This window comes from Salmo salar, chromosome ssa29 (assembly GCF_905237065.1).
Source record: "Salmo salar chromosome ssa29, Ssal_v3.1, whole genome shotgun sequence".
NCBI classification, from domain to species: Eukaryota; Metazoa; Chordata; class Actinopteri; order Salmoniformes; family Salmonidae; genus Salmo; species Salmo salar.
Window position 1 is genome coordinate 38,960,482 of NC_059470.1, and position 22,228 is coordinate 38,982,709.

The window sequence follows — 22,228 nt, forward strand, 5'->3', positions numbered from 1 at the left end:
GGTGTGGGGGGGGACAAAATACATTTATGCACGATGGCACACTGCACGCAGCCGGTTTGGGTTCCGTGTAAACCCTTGACAGAGCTGCAGAGGGTTTACACTATCCACAAAAAAATGAAATCCTGAAGTGAGGAATTTTTGTTTGGAGGTCAATGAGAGTGTCAAATTTGATAAAAAAAAACAACCCGTAATTGCTCATTTTCTACAGTACGTGGGGCTTATTTGATCTAATAGAAAAATGTAGAAAAACTGAAGTGAAATTTTGTATTACACTGGATATTCGGTTATCTCTCATCAAAAGGTATTGAACCAAGCATGCAATGACTATGTGGACTGTTCTGAATCAGGTCAGGATGGAATCCTCACCTTTTCTATTTTGTTGTTGTTGTTACATTTAAATAAATAAATAATAATAATAATAATAATAATAATAACAATCTTCAGATTTTAATAGTTCAATAGCTTTTAACCAATAGTGCACATAGCAGTATTAAAAAAGATAGAAACATGTTTTTCTTCATATTATTGATTTTATTATTAAATAAAATAGAGAATGTCACATAGCACCTTGAAAGGTACAATACAATTTTTTTTTATATACAAAAAATAAAAATAAAAATCACTGAAATAAATCAAAATGTTTAGAAAAAAAAAAAAAGGTGTGAATTGTGAATTGTGCTTCATCTTACCCATATTCAGAATATATTATTTTAATAGTCATGGCACACTTTGTTTAAGCACTATTGAAGATTGAAATCCGGAAGAAAAAATACAAATAACATCTATGAAAAAAAAAAAGTGTTGATTGTTCTCCATCTTCCTTGATTCAGAATATCTAATTGTCAAAGTCATAGAAGGCTTTGCTTAATAGCTATTGAAAATTGAAATACAAAATGTTAATTTAAAACAAAAAACAATTAAACAACAAAAAGGTGTGGCTGGTTCTCCATGCTTCCGTGATTCAAAACATGCAATTTTCATAGTCATAACATGCATGATTCAATAGCTATTGACAAAATAACCGAATATTCACATAATATCACAATACTAATTTTACCTCGCTGAAAAAAAACAAAAACGTATTTGTATCTGTTGTTCACACGCGTATCTGCTCTCTGTTTGACTAGAATGGTCCCACCTGATCTCGCCTCTTCACGCCTGCCTTCCATCTTTTCAGGACTGTGTATTTCCTTGAGTAGAAACGAGGTCACTCGACTATCTTGTCAATATAATAGATACTCTTTGGCATCAGCAGCCATGTCGCAAAGTGACAACCACTGTCGGAAATACTAAACGTTTGGTGTTGGAAAAAAAGTCGGAACAGAATCTATTGTGGTAATGTTGGAGAGGAGTGAACGGGCTGGATACAGAGACAGGACATATATATAATGTGAGTACGCGGAAACCGGATGAATATGGATACTAATGCACATCGCGGATATTAGTACAGTTTGTGGGGGAAAAAAACGTAACGGCGGTGGACAATCTGAAACATCCGCTAAGACGAAAGAGTTATTTTAAGAACCAAAATCACACAACTGTTTATTTCACAAGCTAGCAGGCTAGCTGGCTAGTTTCAATGCGGGTCTGAATGGGAAGCTTTATTTTTTTGTACTCAGTAGAGATTTATATCGTGCACGGAAATAAACATGTGTTTTTTTTTTTTAACAAAGTAAGTGATCTGCCGTGGAGATTGTCGCTGCAACTTTAAAGAAGAAGGATCCATACAAACTGAAACACTAAGCGATCCACCGCTCAGACTATAAAAAACCAAGAAAGTCGTACAGGTTTGTTTCGCTGATTTCTCTTTTTTTTCTCTCAATACATGACTTTTCCAAATCAACATTAGAGTAGACGTATAATGTTGTTTTCCAGTGACATTTGATAGTAGACTGCCTCTTGTTGCAAAGAATAACTTCCATAGTAAAAAACATTATTCAGTGTCCTTATCGTGAAATGGACTAATAACTAAATCATCCGAAGGTCTTCCAATCAATTAGCCTAATTTGCTTTTAGGGGAGGAAAAATAGTTCATTTACTAAATGATCCTGTAGCCTAATGTCATATATTAATCAGCGATGTATACTGTTGATACCGTTGCAACTTCTTCAACGGTAACGTTGTCTAATGGTGTCCGCATACATGGGTTTGGTTTACTCGGTTAGGTGAATGTCTGTGCATTACTCCCTTAAAAGACTTTGGCTTGAAAAATGTGAAGGAAAAAGTGACAATATTACTGTTAGTCCCTCGTGAGACACCGTAGCAACAATATAGCAGTGTACACTTCATTAAAACAGTCTAAATTAATCTCAGATAAATCAAGAAATCTGTAATTCATTTTTTATTAATTTTTTTATCTGCAAGGTCTTGGTTGCACAATTTTACATGTAAAGGTGTTTTGGTGCAGTATTTCTCAAGTGAGAAATGTACAGGAAAACTAGTCATATCTCCATAACTAGTGCTAACCCTCCCACGCTACACGGTTTCTCCAGAGATGCATCCGGTCAATCCTGAACTGTAGTAGGGAGTTGTAGATAGTTTCCAACAGGCCAACGTTCAACATAGTTTAGTGCAGAAAAGTGGCAATTAACTAGACTGACCATAATTCATTGTGCTCCTACTTGTACGGTCTGCTTCTTTTACCCCTGCTAGGTAAAAAGACGATGATTTGAGTGATTTGATAGTTGGTATTCAGCAGTCATAAAAGTATGTCTTATTTACTTTAGAGAACTACTAAAATAAGTGTTTTTTTTTTGTCAGACAGCAGCTCTATAGACATGAGATGATGACTTGGAATGAAATTATAAAGTCATCAAATAAAACAAATATAATATATATATATACGCAACTGAAATAATGTATTAAAGTGATGTGAATAAGTGATGAGCAGTAATGGACAGTCACTACCATCATGGAACTTTTATACGACTTGTTTTATTCTGTGTTACAACATTCAACCCACAATGCAATGTTAACCCGAAACCAAACAAAATAAAAATAAAAAAATCACTAAATCGCACAGCGCTACAACAAACAGTTAATTGAAGAATTCCGTCCATAGTTCCTTCCAACTATATATTATATATATTATTCTTACTGTTCTGGTACTCGCATGATTTTTGAGTACTCAGAATGGAAAGAAAAATCGGGCGCTTAGGACCCCCCCCGGAAAGAAAAGATATGCTCATTTATCGAAATGCCAACAGTGCACAACTATACATAATTCATCACAGAACCATTACAGATTTAAAAAAAAAAAATAATAATCCTAATTGTTAAATTGCCTCATGTATTATTCAGTCAATAAAATACAATTGCCATTTTAAGATTAATTTATTGAAACCGTAATCTCAACTGGTTATATTATTATCATGGAACACAATTGCAAATCAAATTGTATTTGTCACATGCACCGAATACAACAGGTGTAGGTAGACGTTACAGTGAAATGCTGACTTGCAAGCCCTTAACCAACAATGCAGTTTTAAGAAAATACCCCCCAAAAAGTAAGAGATAAGAATAACAAATAATTTAAGAGCAGCAGTAAATAACAATTGCAGGGCTATATACAGGGGTTGCCGGGACAGAGTCAATGTGGAGGCTATATACAGGGGGTACCGGTACAGAGTCAATGTGGAGGCTATATACAGGGGGTACTGGTACAGAGTCAATGTGGAGGCTATATACAGGGGGTACCGGTACAGAGTCAATGTGGAGGCTATATACAGGGGTTGCCGGGACAGAGTCAATGTGGAGGCTATATACAGGGGGTACTGGTACAGAGTCAATGTGGAGGCTATATACAGGGGGTACCGGTACAGAGTCAATGTGGAGGCTATATACAGGGGTTGCCGGGACAGAGTCAATGTGGAGGCTATATACAGGGGGTACCGGTACAGAGTCAATGTGGAGGCTATATACAGGGGGTACCGGTACAGAGTCAATGTGGAGGCTATATACAGGGGGTACCGGTACAGAGTCAATGTGGAGGCTATATACAGGGGTTGCCGGGACAGAGTCAATGTGGAGGCTATATACAGGGGGTACCGGTACAGAGTCAATGTGGAGGCTATATACAGGGGGTACCGGTACAGAGTCAATGTGGAGGCTATATACAGGGGGTACCGGTAATGGGCCATACGCACTACCCTCTGTAGTGCCTTGCGGTCGGAGGCCGAGCAGTTGCCGTACCAGGCAGTGATGCAACCCGTCAGGATGCTCTCGATGGTGCAGCTGTAGAACCTTTTGAGGATCTGAAGACCCATGCCAAATATTTTCAGTCTCCTGAGGGGGAATAGGTTTTGTCGTGCCCTCTTCACGACTGTCTTGGTGTGTTTGTTGGTGATGTGGACGCCAAGGAACTTGAAGCTCTCAACCTGCTCCACTACAGCCCCGTCGATGAGAATGGGGAAGTGCTCGGCCCTCCTTTTCCTGTAGTCCACAATCATCTCCTTTGTCTTGATCACGTTGAGGGAGAGGTTGTTGTCCTGGCACCACAGTCAGGTCTCTGACCTCCTCTCTATAGGCCGTCTTGTCGGTGATCAGGCCTACCAGTGTTGTGTCATCAACAAACTTAATGATGGTGTTGGAGTCGTGCCTGGCCGTGCAGTCATGAGTGAACAGGGAGTACAGGAGGGGACTAAGCACGCACGCCTGAGGGGCCCCCATGTTGAGGATCAGTGTGACGGATGTGTTGTTACCCACCCTCCCCACCTGGGGGCGGCCCGTCAGGAAGTCCAGGATCCAGTTACAGAGGGAGGTGTTTAGTCCCAGGGTCCTTAGCTTATTGATGAGCTTTGAGGGCACTATGGTGTTGAACGCTGAGCTGTAGTCAATGAATAGCATTCTCACATAGGTGTTCCTTTTGTCCAGGTGGGAAAGGCCAGTGGGGACAGCAATAGAGATTGCATCATCTGTGGATCTGTTGGTTCTGTAATATCAACATGCACAATATTTCGGATCGGCTGATGTCTAGATAAAAAAGAAAAGTGTAAAACCGATGTCGAAGTTTACGTGCATACCTATATAACGTAGGTACATGACGTAATGACGCCACGTAAAATGTTGCGCTACACGTCCTAACCTAGTCCACAATGTCTGCTGTGTGGGTCGAACAGTCAACAAGTCCAGCAGTCATTTGAAAGAGTAAGAACATTTCAGCGAGACGACGACTCAAAGGCGAAATCCATTAAAGTCAAGATAATGGAATTCATTGCCCTTGACAATCAACCGTTCTCTGTCGTGGATGATGTTGGCTTTTGCCGACTGGTCGAGCACCGGTACACACTAACAAGTGCGCTATTTTTCGGATGTTTCCCTACCGGAGTTACACAGTAATAGCGTCACTGCTATTAGCTTCACGACTATGGAACGCCGTTTGAGTCTTTACGTGCCAAAAAGATACAGTAGCACTGTCAAAGCTGTACAAAAAAAGTCTGCAAACACCGGCTACGAACGATGCGTTTACAATACCGCGTTTGTAATAAAGCGCCATTTGTTAGACCGCAACTTCTGGGGTAGCTAGCTTTAGCTTGGTACCTAGCTAGCACCAATACAACCAGCCTGAAAACAATGACCAGTAGAAACTACAGACATTTTCATTATACTTAACAATGATTTAGGAATCCTTGTGAGTAAGTAATTAGCTAGGTTGCCACTTGTTGTTCACCTATTAAAATTGAACTTAAGTTCATGAAAATAAATAGCTAGCCAGCTACTTAACCCTGTTTCCCAAAACTAACGTTTTAAGCAGCCAGCTAGCTTCATCTGGCTTGTGAGGCTCGACCGGATCGGGTTATGTGTTGTGAAGCTAGCCACAATAAAGATTAGGCACAATAGTGGAATTTGCGGTTTGCCTTCAAAATAAAATGATGCCATTGACAGTGATGCAAATGAATACAAATAGTAGAATTATGCCAAACTTTTATTTTGAAGTCTAACTGCAAAGTCCACTATTGTGGCTAATCCTTACTGTGGCTAGCTTCACATAGATGGGTCCGACCACCATTAATCAAATAAGAACTGTCTTGTAAATTAGGGTTATTTTAGATGATGACTAGCTATATAGTTAGCTAGCTAACTATAGCTACTGAAACAGACGTCGTTTTGCTTTGTTTTTGGGGAAGAACATTGTTTGCATCTATGCGCTAGCTAGCTTTCTTTATGACCAGCACCGTAGCTGCGCGAGACAACTTTACCAGCATCATAGCAGACATATCGATGAATCGTTGTGACATATGAAATACGAGTGATGGTGTAATCAATGTGTAATAACTATAAAATTCATCATCGCGTTAAATTATTATGTGACATCATATTCAGGTCCTGATTCGTCAACAAGCTTATTTGGCGTATATCTTTTTTTGACACGCAAAGACCCAAACGGGCGTTCCGTAGCGACGACCCGAACGGGCGTTCCGTAGCGACGACCCGAACGGGCGTTCCGTAGCGACGACCCGAACCGTAGCGACGACCCGAACCGTAGCGACGACCCGAACGGGCGTTCCGTAGCGACGACCCGAACGGGCATGACTTTTTGGTCAGTGTGTGTATATGTGACCTTATCTAGGCAAGTCAGTTATGAACAAATTCTTATTTACAATGACGGCCTACCCCGGCCAAACCCGGAAGACGCTGGGGACTGGGACTCCCAATCACGGCCGGTTGTGATACAGCCTGGAATCGAACCAGGGACTGTAGTGACGCCTCTAGCACTGAGATGCAGTGCCTTAGACCGCTGTGATACAGCCTGGAATCGAACCAGGGACTGTAGTGACGCCTCTAGCACTGAGATGCAGTGCCTTAGACCGCTGCGCCACTCAGGAGTCCAGGTTACTGAACTTCAACTTGCATCAAGGACAAATGTGTGCACAAACAGCCGAAAACCTGCCGAACACCAAAATGACAAAACGTCACAATGTTTTCATAATACACGTGCGAAAGGTTTCGACTGGGAAACATGCTGCCATTTTGAAGAAACAGCCGTGCTTGCATGGCAAGAAGGAACACACTGCCTCACAAATTGGTTTCGAATTTCTTGGCACAGGTTTCGGACGCTTAGAACAACGTAACAGGATTCCACAGAGCCGACCTCGAATTCGATTGCAGATGAGCTTTTATATTAATCTCTTAATCGTGTCTCTGTGTGTTTTCGTGCGTGCATGTGGGCTCCAATCAGACTGAAAATCTCGCTTAGAATTTTTTTTTTTTATAACTGCTATTACCAATATCAGCGTAAGTGCATGTTTACCAATAATTTTTTTCTGTAATCGCCTTCTAGACCAGATTATTAAGTAAGTGCACATTTCTGTCTAATTTCTAAATAGGAAGGAACATTGGTTGCTGTGCTTATTACAGGTCATTCGTCTGTATTGGGAGCCTTTTAAAAATATGTCTTAACAGCTCAGTGGGTAGAGAACTAACAATAGTTATTCCGCAACAGGGAGGGAAACTAACAGAGAGCTTTTTGTGTTGCTGGGTTCACTGGCCAGTCAACTATAAAAGTACGCTGATGTGTTCAGCTAAGTCTGGTGCTACTCTCTCTCTCTCTCTCACTCTCTCACTCTCTCACTCTCTCTCTCTCTCTCTCTCTCTCTTCGTTCTTACCCTCTCTCTCTCGCCCACCCTCTCTCGCCCACCCTCTATCGCCCTCTGTCTCTCTCTCTCTCTCTCAATTCAAATGGCTTTATTGGCATGGGAAACATATGTTTACATTGCCAAAGCGAATGAAATAGTCAGCAAACAAAAGAGAAATAAACATTAGTTAACATTACACTCCCTCTGACAACTCAGAATAGGTCAATGTTTTCCTCCTGGAAGAGTTCTGACAACTCAGAATAGGGTCAGTGTTTTCCTCCTGGAAGAGTTCTGACAACTCAGAATAGGGTCAATGTTTTCCTCCTGGAAGAGTTCTGACAACTCAGAATAGGGTCAATGTTTTCCTCCTGGAAGAGTTCTGACAACTCAGAATAGGGTCAATGTTTTCCTCCTGGAAGAGTTCTGACAACTCAGAATAGGGTCAGTGTTTTCCTCCTGGAAGAGTTCTGACAACTCAGAATAGGGTCAGTGTTTTCCTCCTGGAAGAGTTCTGACAACTCAGAATAGGGTCAATGTTTTCCTCCTGGAAGAGTTCTGACAACTCAGAATAGGGTCAGTGTTTTCCTCCTGGAAGAGTTCTGACAACTCAGAATAGGGTCAGTGTTTTCCTCCTGGAAGAGTTCTGACAACTCAGAATAGGGTCAGTGTTTTCCTCCTGGAAGAGTTCTGACAACTCAGAATAGGGTCAGTGTTTTCCTCCTGGAAGAGTTCTGACAACTCAGAATAGGGTCAATGTTTTCCTCCTGGAGGAGTTATGTTGGTGTTACTGTTTTGTCTTCCTTCATATTCCATTTCACTGTACCTACCTTGGTGAAAGTATGAGCTTGACATGAAGGGATGTAGTGCATGTCCGTGGGTACAGAGAGATTGAAATGCATAATACATAGCCTATGTAATGTATTATCTGGGGAATGAATGCTGATGATCTTCCAAGAAGAAGTTAATTCCCTGATTAGACTATAATGTATTAAGGAAAGCTCCATAATACTGTCTGTCAGACGGATGTTTTAAGGCTACAGATGCAGTTGATCTGTAATGACGGATTAAAAACAGACGTTTCACTGGTAGTCCAGCTACACAGGCGAGGTTGACTTGGTGCTATATGACAGATTGGGGTACTGATATTCATCTAGCCGTTTTAGTACAAACTTAAACTTTGACCCTTCTTAGTTCATCTGCAGGCATTTAATACAGTTGAAGTCGGGTAGTTTACATACACCTTAGCCAAATACATTTGACCAAATACATCTGTAATGTACACCTTAGCCAAACAAATCATTTTACTGTGGATATAGATACTTTTGTACCTGTTTCCTCCAGCATCTTCACAAGGTCCTTTGCTGTTGTTCTGGGATTGATTTGCACTTTTCGCACCAAAGTACGTTCATCTCTAGGAGACAGAACGTGTCTCCTTTCTGAGGTATGACGGCTGCGTGGTCCCATGGTGTTTATTCTTGCGTACTATTGTTTGTACAGATGAACGTGGTACCTTCAGGTGTTTGGAAATTGCTCCCAAGGATGAACCAGACTTGTGGAGGTCTACAATTTGTTTTCTGAGGTCTTGGCTGATTTCTTTAGATTTTTCCCATGATGTCAAGCAAAGAGGCGCTGAGTTTGAAGGTAGGCCTTGAAATGCATCCACAGGTACACCTCCAATTGACTGAAATTATGTCAATTAGCCTATCAGAAGCTTCTAAAGCCATGACATCATTTTCTGGAATTTTCCAAGCTGTTTAAAGGCACAGTCAACTTAGTGTATGTGAACTTCTGACCCACTGGAATTGTGATACAGTGAATTTTAAGTGAAATAATCTGTCTGTAAACAATTGTTGGAAAAATGACTTGTGTCATGCACAAAGTAGATGTCCTAACCGACTTGCCAAAACTATAGTTTGTTAACAAGACATTTGTGGAGTGGTTGAAAAAGGAGTTTTAATGATTCCAACCTAAGTGGATATAAACTTCAGACTTCAACTGTTGACCAATTCATGGTGCTCGCACGCCAACGTCTAAAAGACAAACTTTTGCTCACTGGGTCCTCTCTCGTCCCAAACTGCTAAACTGTGCCAGTTTTAAAGCAGCAGATGTCTTGAGAGCCAATGGCTACAATGATATTCTCATTAAATCTGCTGTTTATTTGAGTTCAAGCGGGAGATGAATGAAACCGTGCTTGTTTGGGACGTTGCTGATTGCTGCTTATATTTGGAGCACTCAATTTTCAATTAGGCGCGTGTTCCTGTCTCCTCCTCCCATCCATCAGTGTTTGAGGCTAGGAGGCTAGCTGGAGGAGCGAACTGGGCTTTCTCTCTCGATCTGTCTGTGGATGAAATCATTTTTGTTGTTGTTGTGATCTAACATTATTGATTCCCCAAGTCGATAACCTTGGCAACTGTAGTTTTTCATTCCAGCTCTCGCAGCACAATGTGATTGAAGCTAGGCAGGGGGCGCTGGGACCATTAGTGATAGGTGGGGGAAAAAATGTGATAGTTATATATTGCAATATAATTTTTTTATGATGTGATATTGATATGTGAGTCCAGTATCGATATGTGTATACAGTACCAGTCAAAAGTTTGGACACACCTACTCATTCAAGGGTTTTTCTTTTCTACTATTTTCCACATTAAAACTATGAAATAACACATATGGAATCATGTAGTAACCAAACAAGTGTTAAACAAATCAAAACATATGTTATATTCTTCTAAGTAGCCACTCTTTTCCTTGATGACAGCTTTGCGTACTCTTGGCAAAGCGTGGCTACTTTGAAGAATCTAAAATATATATTTTGATTTAACACTTTTTTTTGTTTACTACATGATTCCATATGTGTTCTTATATAGTTTTAAAGTGGAAAATAGTAGGAAAGAAAAACCCTTGAATGAGTAGGTGTGTCCAAACTTTTGACTGGTGCTTTATGTAAAGTATATGCATTTTTTTTTTTTTAAATGCATTTAATTTCTAAGCCTGTTTTTACTTTGACATTATGGGGTATTGTGTGAAGATTGATCAGTAAAAATAATAAAATAAAAAAAAGATCAGTTTTGAAAATAATTTTAAAATCAATTTTAGAATAAAGCTGTAATGTAAACAAAATGTGCAAAATAATTCAGTTGTCTGAATACTTTCCAAATGCGTGTGTATATGTATTATTGTGGCTAGTGTAGGTAACTCTAGTTGGCTGTACCTGCACCAAAACTGCTTCATTCTTCTTCCTTTATCATGTTCACATCTTTTTAAATAGTCAAACAACATGTTTTCAGCACTTTGTTGTTGTTGCCATGACTGATTAACTTGTTTTCTCTCTCTCCAGCTCTCTCTCTCTCCAGCTCTCTGCAGTCATTTTAAAGAGATGGGGAGAGAGAGAGTGGAGAGAGAGAGATGGTGGAGAGAGAGAGCTCTCCAGCTCTCTCTCTCCCCATCTCTCTCTCTCCCCCCATCTCTCTCTCTCTCCCCCCCATCTCTCTATGTCTCTCTCTCTGTCTCTCTCTCCATCTCTCTCAGAGAGACTGCCTGACTCTGTGAGGGGAAATGGTCCCTGGTCTCTCTCTGGTCTCTCTCTGGTCTCTCTCTGGTCTCTCCCTGGTCTCTCTCTGGTCTCTTCTGTCTCTCTCTGGTTTCCTGGTTTGTTCTTTCCTCTCTCAGAGAGACTGCCTGACTCTGTGAGGGGAAATGGTCCCTGGTCTCTCTCTGGTCTCTCTCTGGTCTCTCCCTGGTCTCTCTCTGGTCTCTCCCTGGTCTCTCTCTGGTCTCTCTGGCTCTCTCTGGTCTCTCTCTGGTCTCTCCCTGGTCTCTCCCTGGTCTCTCTCTGGTCTCTCTCTGGTTTTGGTTTCTCTGGTCCTCTCTGGCCTCTCCTGGCCTCTCCCTGGCCTCTCCCTGGCCTCTCCTCCCTGGCCTCTCCCTTGTCTCTCTCTGGCCTCTCCCTGGCCTCTCCTGGCCTCTCCCTGGCCTCTCCCTGGCCTCTCTCCCTGGTTCTATGATATAAGCATAAAGTTTATGACTGCCTGACTCTGTGAGGGGGAATGGTTAGGAATAGCCCTACATGCTGTTATCTGGTCCTGGGGTGTTTCTCATTCACACAGCCCTTTTACTTCTCTCTATTCGGGTCATACTGCCTAATTTAAAAGATTGGTTTCTTCAGACAGGAAGTCAATTATGCACCTATTCTCCCCTCTCCTCCTTTTCCATCGTTGTTACCCTGTTGTCATTGTGTTTTAAAGCCGTCGTGACGTGTTGCCTCTCTGTTCTTCTGGTGTCTCGTCTCGTCTTGGTAATGAGACGTTTTGTGTCTCCTCTAACATCCGCCGAACTCTCAAACTCTCCGCTCTGAACACTCGACTCATTTTCCCTTGTGTGAGGAGTCAGGCTCTTCTTTGATTCCGGTTCTTTCTCTCCTGCTTTCCGTTCTCAGCATTCATTCAGTAGCGCCGTACGTACATTCAGAGAGCCCCGTGTGAGTCTGAAACTGGTCTTCTTTTCCGGCAGTAGTTCTGTTAGAGGTAATTTTGCACTCACTCCAAACAGTGTTCCCTCACTAATACTACTGTAAGGGCCCTTAAAGTCCAGGTAGTATGTATGTAGTTGGTGCTGTATGTTAACTAACTAACTAACTAACTAACTAACTAACTATTAATTAACTGACGGAAAGGCCCGAACTCAAGATCGTAATTTTGATGACTCACACTTTTTTTTAATTTTTTTAATAGAATATAAACATCTCATTTCATTAATTACATGTGTAAAAATGTATTTGAGTGAACATTATCAAGCAAGCAGCAGATGAAACTTAAAGTGAATTATTTTCTCCGTCTTGTGATTATCGCTGGCCAGCTGGCTAGGTTTAGGATACAAGATCATACCAGTGACAAACTTGGCTATGTTATCGACATACGCAAACATCTAGCTCACTTATTTTGACAGCTAGCAAGAAATAGCCACAAAATGAATTCAGAAATGGAGGAAGGGGATATCAAGCTGACCAGATGACAACCTTGATCCTAAGATCAAAAATTAAACTTTGATCAAAAAAATCTGCAATCTGCCCCTCTAAGGAGAACCTGGCCTTTTTAGTTGTTGTCCGTAAATGCCAACAGATTCACAATCTAATACATGGCCAAAGAGTCACATTTCGGTTTAGCCTGCCTGCCAGCCACGCACACACAAACACAGTTTTGTCCCCAGCCAAACATTGACCTCCGTCGTGACCAAAATGACTTATTTCCCCGTAGTACAAGCCTATCTCTAGGACATGTGTCAGTCATTCTACGGAGGGCTTTCAGGTTTTCTCTCTCTTCCTCTGTACGTGATTGATGAATTAAGGTCACTGACTCACTGTCTTAATATAAAAGGAAAAACCTGCGGACACCTTTTTTTTTTTGGCTCTTGAGTGGCGAAGCCGTCTAAGGCACTGCATGTCAGTGCAAGAAGCGTCCACTACAGACCCTGGTTCGATTCCAGGCTGTATCACTACCGGCCGTGATTGGGCGGTGCACAATTGGGCCAACGTCATCCGGGCTGTCATTGTACATTTTGTTTTTAACTGACTTGCCGAGTTAAAACATGATATATATATATATATATATATATAAATAAATAAATAAATAAATAAATATGCCCTCAATGGAATGAGTGGCACTTCTGCTCTAGTACCACAGCACCAACAGTTAGCTACCGGAAGCTACTGACAAACATGGTTACTTTAGAGTTAGTCAGTGTTATTTAGATGGCAGATGTGAGCTAAATGCGGTAGCTCTGTAGCTAGTTAACGTTAGCATAGAGGTAGTAAGTTGGCTCTTTAACGTACCTGGTGAAGCCCTGATCATGCTCTCTCTGCTGCTGATCGTTGTGGTACTTTATGTCTGTGTTGTTGGTCGGGATCCACTGCAGCCTTACTTCCATTGTTGACAGGATGAAATGTGCCCTGACTAGCAGAATTTTGACCACTTCATTCTCATAAATGCATCCCACATTTAGTGTTTCATTTCATACCCCATAATGACAAAGAAAAATGTATTATAAAAAAAAATATATATATATATATATACACTGCTCAAAAAAATAAAGGGAACACTTAAACAACACATCCTAGATCTGAATGAAAGAAATAATCTTATTAAATACTTTTTTCTTTACATAGTTGAATGTGCTGACAACAAAATCACACAAAAATAATCAATGGAAATCCAATTTATCAGCCCATGGAGGTCTGGATTTGGAGTCACACTCAAAATTAAAGTGGAAAACCACACTACAGGCTGATCCAACTTTGATGTAATGTCCTTAAAACAAGTCAAAATGAGGCTCAGTAGTGTGTGTGGCCTCCACGTGCCTGTATGACCTCCCTACAACGCTTGGGCATGCTCCTGATGAGGTGGCGGATGGTCTCCTGAGGGATCTCCTCCCAGACCTGGACTAAAGCATCCGCCAACTCCTGGACAGTCTGTGGTGCAACGTGGCGTTGGTGGATGGAGCGAGACATGATGTCCCAGATGTGCTCAATTGGATTCAGGTCTGGGGAACGGGCGGGCCAGTCCATAGCATCAATGCCTTCCTCTTACAGGAACTGCTGACACACTCCAGCCACATGAGGTCTAGCATTGTCTTGCATTAGGAGGAACCCAGGGCCAACCGCACCAGCATATGGTCTCACAAGGGGTCTGAGGATCTCATCTCGGTACCTAATGGCAGTCAGGCTACCTCTGGCGAGCACATGGAGGGCTGTGCGGCCCCCCAAGGAAATGCCACCCCACACCATAACTGACCCACCGCCAAACCAGTCATGCTGGAGGATGTTGCAGGCAGCAGAACGTTCTCCACGGCGTCTCCAGACTCTGTCACGTCTGTCACGTGCTCAGTGTGAACCTGCTTTCATCTGTGAAGAGCACAGGGCGCCAGTGGCGAATTTGCCAATCTTGGTGTTCTCTGGCAAATGCCAAACGTTCTGCACGGTGTTGGGCTGTAAGCACAACCCCCACCTGTGGACGTCGGGCCCTCATACCACCCTCATGGAGTCTGTTTCTGACCGTTTGAGCAGACACATGCACATTTGTGGCCTGCTGGAGGTCATTTTGCAGGGCTCTGGCAGTGCTCCTCCTGCTCCTCCTTGCACAAAGGCGGAGGTAGCGGTCCTGCTGCTGGGTTGTTGCCCTCCTACGGCCTCCTCCACGTCTCCTGATGTACTGGCCTGTCTCCTGGTAGCGCCTCCATGCTCTGGACACTACGCTGACAGACACAGCAAACCTTCTTGCCACAGCTCGCATTGATGTGCCATCCTGGATGAGCTGCACTACCTGAGCCACTTGTATGGGTTGTAGACTCCGTCTCATGCTACCACTAGAGTGAAAGCACCGCCAGCATTCAAAAGTGACCAAAACATCAGCCAGGAAGCATAGGAACTGAGAAGTGGTCTATGGTCACCACCTGCAGAACCACTCCTTTATTGGGGGTGTCTTGCTAATTGCCTATAATTTCCACCTGTTGTCTATTCCATTTGCACAACAGCATGTGAAATTTATTGTCAATCAGTGTTGCTTCCTAAGTGGACAGTTTGATTTCACAGAAGTGTGATTGACTTGGAGTTACATTGTGTTGTTTAAGTGTTCCCTTTATTTTTTGAGCAGTGTATATATATATATTTTTTTTCAGAACATATTACATTTACATAAGTATTCAGACCCTTTTATTCAGTACTTTGTTGAAGCACCGTTGGCAGTGATTACAGCCTTGAGTCTTCTTGGGTTGGACGCTACAAGCTTGGCACACCTGTATTTGGGGAGTTTCTCCCATTCTTCTCTGCAGATCCTCTCAAGCTCTGTCAGGTTGGATGGGGAGTGTCGCTGCACAGCTATTTTCAGGTCTCTCCAGAGATGTTCAAGTCCGGACTCTGGCTGCGCCACTCAATGACATTCAGAAACTTGCCCTGAAGTCACTCCTGCATTGTCTTGGCTGTGTGCTTAGGGTCATTGTCCTGTTAGCTGAACCTTCGCCCCAGTCTGAGGTCCTGAGCGCTCTGGAGCTGGTTTTCTTCAAGTATCTCTTTGTACATTCCTCCGTTCATCTTTCCCTCGATCCTGAATAGTCTCCCAGTCCCTGGCGCTGAAAAACATCCCCACAGCATGATGCTGCCACCACCATGCTTCACCGTAGGGATGGTGCCAGGTTTCCTCCAGACGTGACGCTTGACATTCAGGCGAAAGAGTTCAATCTTGGTTTCATCAGACCAGAGAATTGTCTTTCATGGTCTGAGAGTCTTTAGGTGCCTTTTGGCAAACTCCAAGTGGGCTGTCATGTGCATTTTACCGAGGAGTGGCTTCCATCTGGCCACTCTACCATAAAGGCCTGATTGGTGGAGTGCTGCAGAGATGGTTGTCCTTCTGGAAGGTTCTCCCATCTCCACAGAGCGAACTCTGGAGCTCTGTCAGAGTGACCATCAGGTTGTTGGTCACCTCCCTGAGCTAGGCGCTTCTCCTCCGATTGCTCAATTTGGCCAGGCGGCCAGCTCTAGGAAGAGAATTGGTGGTTCCAAACTTCTTCCATTGAAGAATGATGGAGGCCACTGTGTTCTTGGGGACCTTCAATGCTGCAGAAATAGTTTGGTACCTTTCCCCAGATCTGTACCTCGACACAATCCTGTCTCGGAGCTCTACAGACAATTCCTTCGACCTCATGGCTTGGTTTTGGCTCTGACATGCGCTGTCAACTGTGGGACCTTATATAGACAGCTGTGCGCCTTTCCAAATCATGTCCAATCAATTGAATTTACCACAGGTGGACTCCAAGTTGTAGAAACATCTCAAGGATGATCAATGGAAACAGGATGCACCTGAGCTCAATTTTGAGTCTCATAGAAAAGGGTCTGAATACTTATAAAAATAAGGTATTTCTGTTTTTTTTATTTAATACAGTTGCAAAAAAGTATACATTTTAAGCAGGGGTGGGCAACTCCAGTCCTCAGGGGCCTGATTGGTATCACCCTTTCCCCCCATCAATAGCAAACACAGCTGATTAATCAAATTGCATTCTTAACTGAAGATCATGATTAGGTAATTGTTGGAGTCAGGTGTGTTAGCTGGGGACCTGGGGCAAAACTGTGACACATTTAGATGTCTGTAATAGAATAAAACGTTGCAAAAAATGAACGTAGACATTAATAAAATGTATTTCTATAGCTTCCAAAATATATATATTTTTTTGCAATGGTGGAGGAGTTCCAAAATGGAGGCCCTGTGTGTTCAACACAATAGTGGGGGAATTCCAAAATGGAGGCCCTGTGTGTTCAACACAATAGTGGGGGAATTCCAAAATGGAGGCCCTGTGTGTTCAACACAATAGTGGGGGAATTCCAAAATGGAGGCCCTGTGTGTTCAACACAATAGTGGGGGAATTCCAAAATGGAGGCCCTGTGTGTTCAACACAATAGTGGGGGAATTCCAAAATGGAGGCCCTGTGTGTTCAACACAATGGTGGGGGAATTCCAAGATGGAGGCCCTGTGTGTTCAACACAATGGTGGGGGAATTCCAAGATGGAGGCCCTGGTGGGTTCAACACAACTGTCATCTAGAGTACATATATAAATGATTGCCTCCATCCCTCCACCTTGGGGCTTTGGAGCCTCTAATTTGAAACACAATTTCTGTGGGCAGGATGAGGTTGGTCCAAATGAAAACTTTGCATTAAGTTTCACTGCCAGTTATATTTAAGACAGAGTACATCTGCATTACCATGAGCAGGGTCTGGATTCAATCAAGGACTTGTATCAACCATGTCCACCCTGAAATATGAGTGCTTTTACAGGATTGCCGAGGGAGGCTAGTATCCATTTTACTCTCTCGTCAGCAGGTTAATCATGTGACTGTAGGTCCAGCAGGTTAATAATGTGACTGTAGGTCCAGCAGGTTAATAACGTGACTGTAGATCCAGCAGGTTAATAACGTGACTGTAGATCCAGCAGGTTAATAACGTGACTGTAGGTCCAGCAGGTTAATCATGTGACTGTAGGTCCAGCAGGTTAATCACGTGACTGTAGATCCAGCAGGTTAATAATGTGACTGTAGATCCAGCAGGTTAATCACGTGACTAGATCCAGCAGGTTAATAATGTGACTGTAGATCCAGCAGGTTAATCATGTGCCTGTAGTTCCAGCAGGTTAATAACGTGACTGTAGGTCCAGCAGGTTAATCATGTGACTGTAGGTCCAGCAGGTTAATCATGTGACTGTAGGTCCAGCAGGTTAATAACGTGACTGTAGGTCCAGCAGGTTAATCATGTGACTGTAGGTCCAGCAGGTTAATCATGTGACTGTAGGTCCAGCAGGTTAATCACGTGACTGTAGGTCCAGCAGGTTAATCACGTGACTGTAGGTCCAGCAGGTTAATCATGTGACTGTAGGTCCAGCAGGTTAATCACGTGACTGTAGGTCCAGCAGGTTAATCACGTGACTGTAGGTCCAGCAGGTTAATCACGTGACTGTAGGTCCAGCAGGTTAATCACGTGACTGTAGGTCCAGCAGGTTAATAACGTGACTGTAGGTCCAGCAGGTTAATAATGTGACTGTAGGTCCAGCAGGTTAATAACGTGACTGTAGGTCCAGCAGGTTAATCATGTGACTGTAGGTCCAGCAGGTTAATAACGTGACTGTAGGTCCAGCAGGTTAATAACGTGACTGTAGGTCCAGCAGGTTAATCATGTGACTGTAGGTCCAGCAGGTTAATCATGTGACTGTAGGTCCAGCAGGTTAATAACGTGACTGTAGGTCCAGCAGGTTAATAACGTGACTGTAGATCCAGCAGGTTAATCACGTGACTGTAGGTCCAGCAGGTTAATCACGTGACTGTAGGTCCAGCAGGTTAATCACGTGACTGTAGGTCCAGCAGGTTAATCATGTGACTGTAGGTCCAGCAGGTTAATAATGTGACTGTAGGTCCAGCAGGTTAATAACGTGACTGTAGGTCCAGCAGGTTAATCACGTGACTGTAGGTCCAGCAGGTTAATAACGTGACTGTAGGTCCAGCAGGTTAATAACGTGACTGTAGATCCAGCAGGTTAATCATGTGACTGTAGGTCCAGCAGGTTAATAACGTGACTGTAGGTCCAGCAGGTTAATAACGTGACTGTAGATCCAGCAGGTTAATCACGTGACTGTAGGTCCATATTCGTAACACAAATGGGCAATTCCACGGTAACTGAATTTCACTGTGACTCAGATTTTTCACTTTTAAAATGTATGCCAAAAACAACATTGATTTAAAATGTTAACAAACCATACAACTGCAAGCACAAGGACTAGTCTAATTTTAAACAATCTGCAACATATTACAAAAACACATTTATTGGAACAACAGATGCAAAGGAATTTCTGTAAAATCTCTCTCCGCTTTTTATTTGTATGTTTTTATCTGCTCTGAATGAGGGATGGGCACAGATATTTGAATACCCACATGGATGTTGGTACTTGATTACTTGCAAGAGTATTATATATATTTATTTTTTTAAAGGCTTATTTTCATGAAAAGTCCAATTGCCTTTGACAATTGTTACATACAAGGATGTACCACAACATTAGACATGCTTTATGTGCGCCCCATGAAGACGTACTGGTATCAGTAAAAACACAAACTAATTGGTAGGTCTTTTAAAATATATATATATATATATATATATATATATATATATATATATATATATATTTTTTTAAATTTTTAAATTTCACCTTTATTTCACCTTTATTTAACCAGGTAGGCCAGTTGAGAACAAGTTCTCATTTACAACTGCGACCTGGCCAAGATAAAGCAAAACAGTGTGACAAAAACAACAACACAGAGTTACACATGGGATAAACAAACGTACAGTCAATAACACAATAGAGAAGTCTATATACAGGGTGTGCAAATGGAGAAGAGTAGGGAGGTAAGGCAATAAATAGGCCATAGAGGTGAAATAATTAGTAAAGGGGCTATCTTTACTTGTTACTTTTATGAACTTTCATCAAACAGGCTGGTGGTGTAACTGGGTTGGGACTGTTTTCCTGGCACGAGTTAGGTCCCTTGATACCAATTGAGCAACGTTGGAATGGCATACCTTGTAGAATCCATACCCCGAAGAACTCAGGCTGTTCTGGAGGTAAAGGGGGGGGGGTTCCGACATGGCACTAGATGAGTGTATGTTGCTATATTCGTCTTGACCTTTCGTCTTGACCTTTTATCCTTGCATTTATCTGTGTGAGGCTACCAGGTGGATAAATGTCAGTCACAGTCAATTGAATTCAGGCTTTTAGGCTCAAACAGACTTAACCTTCAGATGGATTAAGGGCCATGGATCAACTGGAGTCCATCACCAACCTCACGTTTCACATTAAACCAGTTTCTTTTTTTAAAACTTTTTTTTACTACGTCTTCCTATTAACAGAGAACAGATGAGGGATTTCACAGATTAGCCTTGTAGCATGTCATTTTAGTAATTAGTAGCAAAGGTCAGGCTCATTATAAAGGTGACCCCCCCCCCCCACACACACACACCTAGCCTCGTTGATACCTGACTAGGCTACTTCCTAATCCCAGTCCAGGGCTGCGTTCACTATCTTTTTTTTATGTTCTGGAATGTTCCATCGCTGTACCAGTTGAAAAATGGGGCGGGGTTGGGGAACGCTGTCAACATACCTTCTTTCTTTTTTTTGTTTTGTTTAAATACGTCATTCAGTGCTTCAATCTACACCCACCAAACGGAAGCAAACCTCAGTCTGTTCAAGAACATTTTTGAGAAACGTGTCATTCGGTATAAATTGTTTCCGCAACGTAGAAAACGTTCAAGCCAACTGAACGTACCTCAGATCTCCCTCCTGATCTGGGCCTGCGTTCATGTCTCGACAGGATACAGCTGGCCCTACCCTGCTGTGTAAATTCTTGTTAACCTGCTACGAAAAGTCAAATTTTGACGGAAGAAGTTGTATCCCTTCTAGACAACCCTGGCCTGCTGATATCGTTCAACGGATGTTCAGTTGTTCTGCCGCAGCAATCGACTTTCTCTTTCTCTTCCTCTTTCTCTCTGTGTGTGTGTGTGTGTGTGTGTGTGTGTGTGTGTGTGTGTGTGTGTGTGTGTGTGTGTGTGTGTGTGTGTGTGTGTGTGTGTGTGTGTGTGTGTGTGTGTGTGTGTGTGTGTGTGTGTGTGTGTGTGTGTGTGTGTGTGTGATGGAAGACAGCCAGGCAGTAAAAATCTAAATTTTTACCTCTTGTGTTCCTTTCTCTCTCTCTCATTAATAAAAAGAAAACACCTGCTTAAACTAAATGGATATGAATGCTGTAAGTGCAGATGATTTTGCATTAGTGTGGAAATGAATATAACTAGGCAGTGATAAACATGTTGATCTTATTACATTATTATAGACACTATGTCCTGGGATTTACTATGGTCTATGTAGAAGAACCCCTTACAGTATTATAGACACTATGACCTGGGATTTACTATGTAGAAGAACCCCTTACAGTATTATAGACACTATGACCTGGGATTTACTATGTAGAAGAACCCCTTACAGTATTATAGACACTATGTCCTGGGATTTACATGTCTATGTAGAAGAACCCCTTACAGTATTATAGACACTATGACCTGGGATTTATGGTCTATGTAGAAGAACCCCTTACAGTATTATAGACACTATGACCTGGGATTTACATGGTCTATGTAGAAGAACCCCTTACAGTATTATAGACACTATGTCCTGGGATTTACTATGTAGAAGAACCCCTTACAGTATTATAGACACTATGACCTGGGATTTACTATGTAGAAGAACCCCTTACAGTATTATAGACACTATGTCCTGGGATTTACTATGGTCTATGTAGAAGAACCCCTTACAGTATTATAGACACTATGTCCTGGGATTTACTATGGTCTATGTAGAAGAACCCCTTACAGTATTATAGACACTATGACCTGGGATTTACTATGTAGAAGAATCCCTTACAGTATTATAGACACTATGACCTGGGATTTACTATGTAGAAGAACCCCTTACAGTATTATAGACACTATGTCCTGGGATTTACTATGGTCTATGTAGAAGAACCCCTTACAGTATTATAGACACTATGTCCTGGGATTTACTATGGTCTATGTAGAAGAACCCCTTACAGTATTATAGACACTATGACCTGGGATTTACTATGTAGAAGAACCCCTTACAGTATTATAGACACTATGTCCTGGGATTTACTATGGTCTATGTAGAAGAACCCCTTACAGTATTATAGACACTATGACCTGGGATTTACTATGTAGAAGAACCCCTTACAGTATTATAGACACTATGACCTGGGATTTACTATGTAGAAGAACCCCTTACAGTATTATAGACACTATGACCTGGGATTTACTATGGTCTATGTAGAAGAACCCCTTACAGTATTATAGACACTATGACCTGGGATTAACTATGTAGAAGAACCCCTTACAGTATTATAGACACTATGACCTGGGATTTACTATGTAGAAGAACCCCTTACAGTATTATAGACACTATGTCCTGGGATTTACTATGGTCTATGTAGAAGAACCCCTTACAGTATTATAGACACTATGACCTGGGATTTACTATGGTCTATGTAGAAGAACCCCTTACAGTATTATAGACACT

General features: G+C 42.1%; 1 protein-coding gene across 2 annotated transcripts in view; it reads left to right on the forward strand.

Annotated features, from left to right (window-relative positions):
• The first annotated feature begins 1,235 nt into the window (after positions 1-1,235).
• The window catches only part of dipk2ab (divergent protein kinase domain 2Ab), a 90,241-nt gene continuing 69,248 nt past the window's right edge, over positions 1,236-22,228 (forward strand). The window contains exons 1-2 of one of the 2 annotated variants that reach the window (XM_045710747.1): positions 1,236-1,390; positions 1,674-1,787. The gene's annotated coding sequence lies outside the window, so the exon portion shown is untranslated. The remainder of the gene's footprint in view (positions 1,391-1,673; positions 1,788-22,228) is intronic. The other variant, XM_014181835.2, reaches the window with a different exon arrangement.